Here is a 12,724-nt window from a genome sequence, read left to right as displayed (position 1 = left end):
ATTCCTGCACCTCTCTTGCTTCTTACTGTGTGTCTCTTGTTCCTTTCTGCACCTCCCTTACCTTTTTCGGTACCTCTTGGCCTCTATCTGCACTTCTCTTGCCTTTTCCTGCACCTCGATTGCTACTTTTTGCATTCCTCTTGCCTCTTTCTGCACCCTTCTTCCCACTTTCTGCACCTCTGTTGCCTGTTTGTGCACCTCTCTTGCCTCTTTGCTCATCCCTTTTACCTCTTTCTGCACCCCTTTTAACAATTTCTGCACTTTTCTTGCCTCTTTATTCCCTTTGTGTTGCCTTGTTTTGCAGCTCTCTTGGTTCTTTCTGTACCTCATTTGGGTGTTTCAGCAGTTCACTTGGTTCTTTCTGTAGTTTTCTTGCTTCTTTGTACATGTCTTTTGCCTTTTTCTGCACCTCCCTTACCTTTTTCTGTATGTCACTTGCCATTTTCTGTATGTCTCTTGCTTCTTTCTGCACGTCTCTTATCCGTTTTTACACTCCTCTTGCTTTTTTTGCACCTCTGTTGCTTCTTTCTACACTCTTCTTCCCTCTTTTTGTACCTTTGTTTCCTCTTTCCGGATCTCCCTCACCTCTTTCCACAACCCTCTTGCCAATTTATGTACCCCTCTTGCTTCATTTTGAATGTATCTTGTCTTTTTAAAAACTTCTCTTGCCTTTTTCTGCAGTTCTTTTCCTCTTTCTGCACCTCTCTTACCTTTTTCTGCATCTCTTTTGGTTCTTTCTGCTCTCCTCTTGCCTGTGTCTGCACTCTTCTTGCCTGTTTCTGCTCCTCTGTTGCCTATTTGTGCACCTCCATTGTCTCGTTCTGCACACCTCTTGTCTCTTTCGGCACTTTTCTTGTTCTATTTCTAACTTTTTTTGCTTCTTTCCGTACCTCTCTTGCCTCTTTCTGTACTCCTTTTCTCTCTTTCTGTGCCTCTTTTGCGTCTTTGTTCACTTTTCTTGCCTGTTTCTGCACTGTTTTGCACCTCTGTTTGTTCTTTCTGCACTTCTTCTGCTTCTTTCTGCACTTGTCTTGGTTCTTTGTGTACCCTTTTTGGCTCATTCTGCATCCATCTTCCGTATTTCTCTACATCTTTTGCCTCTTTCTGCTGTTGTCTTGCCTCTTTCTGCACCTCTCTTGCCTCTTTCTGAACTTCTTTTACCTCTTTCTGCACTTCTGTTGCCTCTTTTTATATTTTTGTTGCTTCATTCTGTACTTCTCGGTTCTTTCTCTTTTCTTTTGACTGTTTCTGCACCTCCTTTAGTTCTTTGTACACCTCATTTGCTTGTTTCAGGAGCTCACTTGCTTCTTTCTGTACTTCTGATACTTCTTTCTACACCTCCATTACCTCTTTCTGCACCTCTCTTGCCCTTCTCTGTATCTCTCTTGCTTCTTTCTGTACGTCTCTTGTCCATTTTTTCACATCTCTTGCCTTTTTTGCACCTCTGTTACTTCTTTGTGTGCTCATCTTGCCTCTTTTTGTACCCTTCTTCCCTATTTCTGCACATTAGTTGCTTATTTCTGCACCCCTCTTGCCTCTTTCTGCACCCCTCCTCCCTCTTACTGCACCTTCCTCACCTGTATCTGCACATCTCTTGCCAATTACTGCACATCTCTTGCTACTTTTTGCATGCTTCTTTTCGCTTTCTGCACCTCTTTTGCCTCTTTCTGCACCCCTCTTCCCTGTTTCTGCACCTCTCTTGCCTATTTCTGTGCTTCTCTTGCTTCTTTCCGCACTTCTCTGGCCTCTTTCTACACTTCTCTTGGTTCTTTCTGCACCTCTCTTGATTCTTTCTGCACCCCTCTTGCCTCTTCCTGCACCCCTCTTCCCTCTTTCTGCACCTCGCTTGCCGTTTTCTGCAGCTCTCTCCCACTTTCTGCACCTCTCTTGCTTCTTTCTGTAACTCTCTTGCCTCTTTCTGCACCTCTCTTGTTCCTTTCTCGAACCTTCTTGCCTCTTTCTGTACCCCTCTTTCCACACATCGCTTGCCTCTTTCTGCACCTCACTTGCCTTTTTCTGCACTTCTCTTGCTTCTTTCTGCACTCCTCTTGCTTCTTTCTGTACCCCTTGTATCTCTTTATGCACCTCGCATGTCTCTTTCTGCTTCCTTCTGCATGTCATTCTTCCTCACTCACTCTCTTTCATTCTCACACATACTGGTCCTTACTGTCACTCATTTTCACTCACTCTGACTCCTTTCTTCACTGACTCTCTCTTACTTTAACTCACACACATAGTCACACACATAATCACACAGACGTGCTTACAGTGCTGGAATGGCACAGGCACCTTCATGCACCTGTGTCAGAAATCAAACAATGCCACTGGCTGACTCAGTTTATTGTTGGACACAAATCAGGTCCACGTTTTATTTTTATTGTATCAAGAGTGAACAATTATTCACTCTTGATACAATAAAATAGACCACAAAACAAGAAGGGGGTAGTGTAGCTGTGGAGCCCATAAAGGAGGGCAGCACTGGTCAAGGACACTTTTCCATCAAACTAATCCATCCACTCAATCAGCCATCCTTTCACTTATCCATCCCCCTTTCATCCATCCATTCATCCATCCATTCAATCGTCTACCCACCCTTTCACTCCATCCATCATCTTCCCTTTAGCTCATTCATTAATCCACCTTTCACTCAGCCAGCCATCCCAACACCCATCCACCCTTCATTCCATCCCTCCATGTACCCTTTTCAGTCCCCCATCATTCCTTTCACTCACTCAGCCATATATTCATCCTTCAATTCACCCTTGTGTCCATCCATCCATTCCATTCTTTCATCCAGACATCCATCTACTCTGCCTTTCACTCATCAATCCATTGTTTTACTCACCCATCTTCACATACATCCTTTCACTCACTTACACTCCCAAGTTAAACCTTTGTCTGCTGAGCTGCAGACAGAGGAGGCCCATCAAGAACCCCACCCCACTGTAGCTGCTAAAACAGGGGGAGGGTGTCGACAATGCCTCTGATGCAGGCAGCAGCTTACCTGCATACTTATCTCTAAGTCCACTAGTACAATTGTTGTCCGGAGCTGGTTACTTCCCTCTCTTGCACCTTTGTGGTTGAGAGAAGGAGCACTCTGTCATGCTCAGCTTCATAAAGTGTTTTTTTTCAAAGTGAAACCAAATGCAGTACTAAGCACGTGTTTCTGCCAGGAGAGCAGCCCCCTGCATCCCTCCCACATCCTGCCCCTCTGTGATAACCAACAAATTGTTGCCACTGACTCCCTCGTTGTCTCATCAGCCTGCCCCACCCCGAGCCATTGAAGTGCATGGGGTTTTGTAACTCCTCCCAGGGCCACTGTTTATGCACCCCAAAAGCAACCCAATCACTTGCTTTCTAATTCGGCACTCCCTCTCCTGTGATGTCACTGTTATAGCTGGTGCCTGCAGAACAAAGAAAACCTCGCCTAGCTGGCACTTGCACAGTAGGACATTTACAAAGTTCACTAGAGTTCACCCAAGAGATTCAGCACAGGTCTCAGAGCAGTTTCAGCTGCTCTGTATTTATTTCCCTGTTCTTGCCTCTTTCAAGATGGTGGAAGGACAACGCTCCTTTTGCCCATGAACACCAGTCACCCCTACCAAACATTGATCTCATACATTATAGGAGAAGAATCAGAGGAGCGCATATTCTGTTTTATTGCTTATTCTAGAATCAGGCTAAGGGGGTCGTCCCTTTATGTCAGATTATGAGCACATCGGACAGGATAAATGCCTCAAGAATATGCAAAACGGACTCAACAAAGCCCATTGTCCATACAGTCCCAACATTTCTTCATGCAGCATGGATGGCAAGATGTAAAATATTAGGGAGTCTGGACCCTTAAAGTATTTGTTGATTAAATGCATTCTTTTACCGCATATGTTTCCTTCTTCGAAATTGCATGTTTCTAAGACATTTTTAGACTTTTCTTAAAGCATTTGTATAACTTTATGTCAATGTCAAAATTGCTTATTTTGTATCTTGTTGATTGATTTCATTTTGTGATCTAACAATAAAAGGAAGTAAGACTTTTATTTTACCATTCCAGAATGGCCAGATGGCAGTATACCATTTTCGAACAGTAATGAAAAAAAATCGAAAGATAACAAGCAGAGGAGCACTAAAACAGATATTAGCAGCACAATAGTATTCTAACACAGGAACACCAGGGACCAATGGATGAATGGAGAATGATGATGCAAGTAGATGTTCTTGAAGTGAAAACTATGCATGTGTGTGGAATTACGTTTTCAGGGTGTTGCATCCTCAAAGTGCTGGGGGCTAATACCAACAGTGCTAGAAAACCTGTTAGTCAATGATTAAAGATAGCTGAATGAGATTAGCCTGTATAGATTGCTATTGAGCAAGGTGGAGTTACAATGTCGCTTTTCCTCATCCCTTCTGTTCTACCGCTCGTCGACAACTGCCTAAAATGATCCTTTACCTAAATAAATAATACTTAATGCTCAATTTCAATCTTAATATAACATGGCGTCTTGCTGCGCAAATATGCAAAAGTAGGTCAGGATTCTCGCGATAGTGAGCACAGAGTCTGACAATTAAAGACATTTTCCTTACAGTTTCTTGTGGCCTTATTTGCATGAATTCTTTCAAAATGGCTTTTCTCTGGCGAGAGCCATGTGGTGTACAGTGATACAGGGTTTTTGAGAAATGAATCAGAGGAGTGAAAATATATCTGTCACGCAGCGTCTGTTCTTGCATCACTGCTTGGGTCTGCCCCGTGCCAGCCTTCTGCTGTCCCAGACTGGCTCGAGGGACGCTAAATCGTCTTATCGTTTCCCCCTGGAGCCTGCATGGCATTTTTATCCATGTATTTCTGTACAAGCATTTCAGCTTTGTTGATGATGCGATGTTTATGTTTAGAGAATGTTCATACTTACCACAAAAACATGGAGAGGAGTTCAAAATAGAGATATAGTACACTTTCAATTTAAGGCACCTTTCTCCTTCTCATTATCGAATCCCCCTTGCACCCCGCCCCCAAAGTCGTTGAACCCCCTTTGTCAAAGGCATAAAAGCTGGGCTTTAACTGGGATGAAAAAACTGGAGGGTCTCTCAAAGGGGCGTGGTCGATGTAGTTAAGGGCGTCTTAAAAACACGTAGGCTACAAATCTGTGCTTAGCATAGTGTGCCGCCCGATTTGTATTTTGCTGTTCCCGTCATTGCGTCCAGATATATGATACAAGAAGTCACATCATACCTACAAGTCAGGACTATTGGCTTTGTCAATGGGTGCTAGTTGCATAAGATAAATAAGCAGCAACTATGGCTTGTATATAATATTGAAAAAAACTTCCACTTAAAGCCCTGGTGACACCACGACAATGTTGCTGGTCCTGAGTTTCAAAAAGAGAAGGGAAATCCGGAGAGAAAACGATTCTCTTTAAGGGATTTCCCTTCCTCTACAACGCTCACCATCCGCACATCGATGTGCCTGCTGTCGCTGCAGTCCGGCAAAAAAACCGGACCGCCTGTGCCAGGGCACAAAACAGAGCCCGATAGAGACGCGTTTTGAGGCCCACTTTAAAACACTGCGGGTTCTCAGACCCGGTGAGACCCGGCCCACTTAAATCCCTGCATAAAAGTGTTATAGAAGTTGATTGCCCTTCATTTGTGTGCCTGACATCAGCAAGATTGGCAGGAGCACTGAAAAGAAACTGTGTGACAGATTCCACATGGTAATAAATGGAATGTAGATTTTGTTAGTTACAGAATTGAGGTCAGAATTCAGTGCTTTAAATGGGCCGGTACTGTCCGGTACTGAGTACCGGCACTTTTTTATTTTGAAAGGCAGATTACGGGCACTTCTCAAGAGAAATGTAATACTTTTAATTGGAGAGTACCGGCACTTCTCAGAAACAAGCAGGTACTCTGGCACAGGGTACCTGCACTTAAAGGAGTTACTGAGCAAACCGTGATTATAAAATCCCCCACTGAAAAAACCTTCCCCAAATTACGGCCCAGACATTGCTACTGTGAAAAATATGCAGAATACATTTGAGGAAAAGAACCATGAATGGAGGGGAAAATCGTCTGGTATTTGCACCAGTTCCCATAGTTATACCTTATTCTGAGGCTAAAACTTCTAATGGTGTGAAAAAACGGTACCAGGTAATTTTCACAACACACTTAATTTGTAATGTGGTATTACAGAACCATTGTGGTACTGGACACATTATGGGCTCCTTAATGGCGCAATATTTTTTGTATTTATTGCAACTGTTTGATAATTCACTATAAAATCGGTATTGTAGTCTACTGGCTCACTTGTATATTTTCGCTCTGGGTTTTCTAGCATGTACTTTTAGGTCAAAATAGAGACTGCTTTAGTTGTATGCAAGAGCATGTGTAAACAAGCAAAAAGATCCATACAGAGGTGTTTTTGAGTCAGCCTCCTTCAGCCATTGCTTCTGGAAAGAGTACTTCATATTTTGGGTCATTCATACAACAGGCAGTGGACATAGCAACTGTTGTAAGGTATTATGCAGTTCACACTAGCTAGGACCATGGATTTCAACCAGTGATGGAGTTCCCCACTCTGCCACCTAGATCAGCCACTTAATGATACTGAGTTGCGAATGGTGGTGGGTGAGCAAAGCATAGGAAAAGTTAGAATGCTTCTCTTTGAAATGATAATATAATAAATAATTTATTGATAGGTAATTAAAACAATTCTGGATTTAGTGATGAAAAACTATGCTAATTATAAAAAATTAATTACAATTGGGAACTCAGCCTTTTAAATTATTAAAAAAAGAGGGAAAGTCAAATACGTCAATCTCACTAAATCAACTGTAAGTGATTCATCGTTACTATTAGAGGAGTAGTTAAAATTGTGTGTTGTGAAGTGGGTTATTAGTAGTGGTAAATGTGCATCCACCACTGGCAGTAAGGCCACTAACACAGTCCAGGGATCAGAATAGGTCTCGATAAATTATTCCGATGCTCAGCCCTTGGTAGCTTGGCTGCACGCAGACAGACTTAACTTAAGAGGCAGGTATGTAAAGCATTTAAAAACACCAAGTCAATAAATAATTTGGATACAACACACAATAAAAATCCCACACCAATTTATAAAAATAGGAAATATTTTTAACTTTAAGATGACACAAAAACAACAAAAATTCAATGTAGGGGATCAGAGATGTGAATTTTTAAAGATTTAGCACTAAATAGCACTTAGAAACCTTTAGTGCCTCCTTGAGACATCTGATTGTGCTTGAATGGGAAAAAGTCAAAGTTTCAGACTGAGCGCGATGGAGCCCTGCTCAGAAATTCTTTGCAGTAGGCCTTGGTCAAGATTTTACCTTCTGACTAAGGAATCTTTCTGGAGCATTTTCTGCCGGGGTCCCTCGATTCTCTTAGCCAGCCCCGGTTGGGAAGGTTTGCCGGCTTGCTTTCCAGGGAGCTCCCGTTAAAACTCTGGAAGTCAGACCTCCAGAGCTTTTCAGCGGGATGAACCAGCAGGGCAGGCTGGCCCGCAGTTGAAGGTCGCCAGTTTGGTTCTTGCGGTTAAGTCATTCTGCTTATGAAGCCTTTTTCCAAAGTTGCTCCAAGATTGTCAAAACTTCTGGAACTTCTTACTGAAGTTCCTCTGGGGACTCCAAAGTGTCCAAAACACAATCTAAGGGTCTGGAATCTCCAAGATGGTACTTGGAAGTTTGGGACTTCAGTTCCCACAATCCACTTGGAGAAAGCCCTTACAAATCTACTGGACGCACTCTAGGCCGGGGATTGTTGGTAGTGATGGTGCAGGTGAGAACTGATAACCTGTATCTTGCAGTGAGTCAACTCTTTTTTCCTTTTGAAGGAAGATACATCCAAAGGGCTGTAGTTCCAGTTAATGCAGCAGCCCCATTAAGTCAGAATGCTGGGCCTGTGGGTGCAAATCAAGTTTCCAGTTCGGAAATCCTTCTTCTTCTATTAGTTTTAAGCAGCAGATCTGAGAGGCTCTTCACCTCTTACATATTTATTCAGTTTTCTCTTATGGGTCAAGCAGGAGAGCACTACTGTCCAATGAGGTGCAGGGCAACACCCCAGGGCACGGCAACTTCCTCCAAAATGTGGCATAAACCTTTCCAGAAAGCCCTTTTCTTCCAAAATTGAGTATGACTGAATTTGAAGTATAGGAGCAAGAACTAGTTAAACTAACATCCAGTATGGCTCATTTCCATAGCACTCCTCCCCCTAACTTCTGCACATTCCTGCCTTAAGCCCGCCATCTAGCTGGGTCAGGGGAGTTGGTGGGCCTGGCATTCACTGTCTGTCCTATCTCCCTTTGAAGCTCCATGGTTTACAAACCCCCTCTGCCTTGCTATGGCATTCCTGTGTAGCAGAGATCTCTCTAAGAGATAGTCTCTAGCTAGATAAATCACGAATCACCTCATCAAAGCAGCCTCTTATCTCTGATCAATCAGGAGAGGCCATAGGAAGGCAGAATTTTGGTTTACGGACAAGAAAGTCATCAAACTTATTTTCTGTATACTTTAGGATAAAATCAACAATAACATATTGTTGGATTTATCAATACCATTCTCCTAAGTCCTTGAATGATATTTTATTTGATTCCTTACATTAGTTATGCGCTCATAAAATATTGCAGTGTTATCCTATGTGGCTGGGGGATCTACAATGGGGAAAATGAAATGTGCAATTTCTCCAACATCAGGGCTAATAAAAACATCATTTATAAGGACCCTGCTTATAGCTACATGACAATCCACTTCTGGGAAAGGTAGACTTTAGGGGTCCTGAATGTGCAAAGCTAGTGCAGATCCTCACTCCATAGGTCTCCGAGCACAAAAATCGATTTTGGGAAGCACTTGACCAGAATGGGAGAAGTGAAATGTGCAATTTCTACAGAACCAGGGCATATAAAACATCTTTTATAAGGACTCTACTTATACGTACATGACCTCCCACCCCTGGTGTTGTAAATTAAGGCAGAATGTGATTAAGCATTCACTGAAAACATTAGTGTTTCCCTTTTATCGTGTTTTCCTCATTATGTTGGCCGAAGTCCGGACTCCATTTTGTATTGACATGCTGCCATGTGCTCACCACGAGGAGAGTCCGACCTCTGTGTTAGTTGCTCTTGTAATCTGCCTAGCAACAGTTATAAATAGCTCTCTTGTCCATCTGGCGCATGCCCAGACTTGACCACATCTGTTATAATTAGCTTTGCTTGACCATGTGTTTTCGCGGGCTCAAGGAGTGTGTTAGCTCCGCCCATGTATTGATTTGGTATCGAGAATGACCCTAAATGGTAATGTTCTTCGACTTCATGTGGTATCCACCCATTCATGAGCCCCTCTGTTGTGTATAAAAGGGGACAATGTACGCAAGTTCTGTGTGCTACTCCTTGCAATACTGAAGAGTGTTGTGCGGATTGTAGGACCACCCTTAAGGGTTAATAAACGTTGTTTTTGTACTTTGCAGTTTCCGTGCCAACTTCCTTATAGATTTCGTTACAGGAGAGCGAACCCTTGTCTCTTGCGGGCCTAGCTGGGGCTTGTATTCATCAATTGGCGCCCGTCACGTGGGGCTCATCGGCGACTCGGATGCTCGAAGGACTGGTCGCGACGAAGGTGAGGAGTTTGGCCGGGGACGTGATCACTGCCAGCGGCGTCTTAGCCCTGGCATCCCGAGGTTTTTCTTCCTTCCCTTCCGAGCTGACCATCTGGGTGGCGCCGGTCATCGACTGAGACCTCTTCTGTCGGTCCTGCCGTGAGAGCCGTTTGGGCGATTGTGGAGCTTGGCAGTTGGAACCTGGACTCTTGATTGGTAAGAACCGTTGTACGGTACTTGCTCCGAGTTTTGAAGCCTGGTCTGGCTATTTGAGTTTGATTGATGGTGACTAGTCATATTTTGAATTTGTCTTTGTGAAAATATATGCGTTGCAACACATATAGGCAGGTAATGTGGAGAAATTTCTCCGGAGCTGTGTAAACTTGGAACGGCGCAACGATTAAGTGCCATTTTTCTTGATAATACTGCATATTTTGCATTATTTCTAGCATGCCTGCTTTTAGCGCACTCCGTAAGTGGTGCTGCTGTTTGGATAACCGGTTGAACCTCGAGGAATCTGCTCCAGCTCCCCCAGAGGGGACTCCTAATAGGGATATGTACGTGAAGCATGGTCTTTCTTCCATAATGTACAGCACGTTATGGAGGAAATATACTAGGAAGGATCCTGAGTTGCGATGGCCTTTGTATGGATCGTTTGATATACGTAAGATTGAGTATGTGGAACAGTGTATGTGTAAGCGACGTGCTCGTCAGGATATGTTTGAGTGTGTGCGATTATGGGTGAAGGAAGTGCGTGAGCGAGAGAAACGTGAGAAAGCGCTGTTTGATAAGGAGCAACGAAAGAATGATCATATGCGAGCACAGGAAGCGAAGCATCGGGAGGACAAAGAGCAAACGGACAGACAAGAGAAAGAGCGTAGGCTGCAAGTTTCGGGTCAATTTGTTGTTCGCCAGCCGCTTTATCCTGTCCTTAATAATCCTGATGATGATTTTTATTTGCTAGATCGCTCTCCGCCCCCTTATGTTGGCGCATCCGCTCCGCGGCCGCAAGATTCTGACCCGGCTTCGGGTAAGGTAGACACACGGTCCATGCTGCCGGCCGAGCAAATGGCTGAGCTTCGGCAAATTTCCTTCCGTGCGCTTAAAGGCAAGGTATCCATGGAGGAATTATTTCAAATTTGGGGGCCATGGCAGGAGAGAGATAAAGTGTATTTTCTGGGTCATTTCGCGGATGAAGTGATTAATGCTTTCCGAAAATATTCTCATGTTTTTGAGCCTGACGAAGTGTCTTCGGATGCCAGAGCAATACGTAACGGTGCTTTTTCTCCCTCTAAGGCTCCTGAGGCGGCTCGGCGGCTGTTCGCCTTGCGGGACGAGGTGCTGGCCCTTCGAGAGAAAGCACGCCAACGAGCGGAGGAGGAGAAGCGGTCGGATTCAGTTGCGGCAGGGGGCCACCCATCCACCTCCCAGTCAGATAAGGATAATGTAGTGCATGCTAAACCGATGCGAGAGGCGGCACCTTTGTATGTCCCTCCGAAAGGAGCAGGGACTAGCTCGGACATTAACTCCGCCGATGCTAGGGGATATTTTGTGTATAATTGGGTTTATACTCCTTGGCATAGGGCCGATGTTATGGCGTTAAAGAATGCATTGCCTGACCCCCGCAAGAATCCAGCGGCCTTCTATGAAGAAGTCGAGGGGGCCTTGAATTCTTGCATTATGACCTTAGCGGATATAGATCTGTTCTTTGGCCTTATTCTACCACCGGACACGTGGCGGTCTGTCCGAAAGGTGGATGATGCAGTTGCTTTTAAGGCCCGGTGGTCTGAGCTTGAGGATGAGGATAGGGAACGGAAGCCCGCACAGAAACCACCCCAGAATATTCTAGATCTCCCTGCTGCTATTGTGGCTAAATTGAAAACAATAATCCCCCCTAAAAAGATTGACTGGAATATGTTAGCGGCATGTAAGCAGAAAGTTGATGAGTCAGTTGCAGATTTCTTCACGCGCTTCGAAGAAACGTTCCATGACTTTAGTGGCCAGTCGCTTACCGACGACACAGGCCGCCACCTTTTCGCGGACAAATATGTGGCCAATCTGCTGCCGGCAGTTGCGGCCCGGTTAAAAGCGAGTGAGAGTTCTTGGTCCTCCGCGACACCGACGGCCCTTCTGACCATCGCCCAGTATTATGAGCGTCAGGAGCACGAGGCGAAGGGCCAGGAGGAGAAGAAATCGAAAGATCTTAAAACCAAAGTGATGTTAGCACAAGTATATGGCCCGCCCCGCCGGGGTAATAATAGTAGGGGAAGGGGTGGATCTTATGGTCCCCCTTCGGGCCGATCGGATTTGAATAGGAACCAATGTGCGTACTGTAAGCAGTTGGGCCATTGGGCCAGGGAGTGCCCAGCATTGCGTGCTTCGCGGCAGGGGCACACTGCGGGTGGCCAGAGAGGTAGAGGGGGCTTCTCGAACTTTAGAGGGAATTCTAACGATAATGTCCGTTTCGACACTGCTGGCCAGCACCGAGATAGTTCAAACGTTTTCGATCGCCAGCATCAGTATCATGTATCGGACATCGATCACTCGGGATATCATGATTCTCAGCATGCATAGGAATGCGTAGGATGGGGGTCCGAATCAGTTGAGGTGCCGGTCGATCAGACGGGTCCTTATGTATCGGCTGAGGTTTTAGGTTCTACTGATCAGTTCCTAGTGGATACAGGAGCGACACGTAGTGCATTGTCTAGGTACTTGGTTCCGGGGGCTCCCCCATCCGGCTCAATAGTTACATCGGTAGGGTTTGACGGTACACTCTCCCGAAGCCCTCTTTCACAGCCCCTTGCGTTTAAAGTTGATTGTTTTTCTGCGCCTTGTCCGTTTCTGCTTGCTCCGTACACACCGGATAACATTATGGGCCTTGATATGTTAAAGTACTTTAGGGCTACAATTCGTTGTTCCCCTGAGGGTGTGAGGGTGATTCTAAATGACAACTACCCCCGATCTGGGCGGATGTGTACGATCTCAGAGGATGCGTTGTTGGCTACCCTCCCCCAAGCTTTATGGGCGACTTCAGACACAGATGTCGGACAAATGGTGATTCCTCCGGTCCACATTAGTGTCCAGGAGGGGGCGGTGCTACCACGCCTCCCACAGTATCGTATTTCCCAGGAGG

Source organism: Triturus cristatus, chromosome 10 (assembly GCF_964204655.1).
Source record: "Triturus cristatus chromosome 10, aTriCri1.1, whole genome shotgun sequence".
NCBI lineage: Eukaryota > Metazoa > Chordata > Amphibia > Caudata > Salamandridae > Triturus > Triturus cristatus.
Note: the sequence above shows the minus strand (reverse complement) of the source record.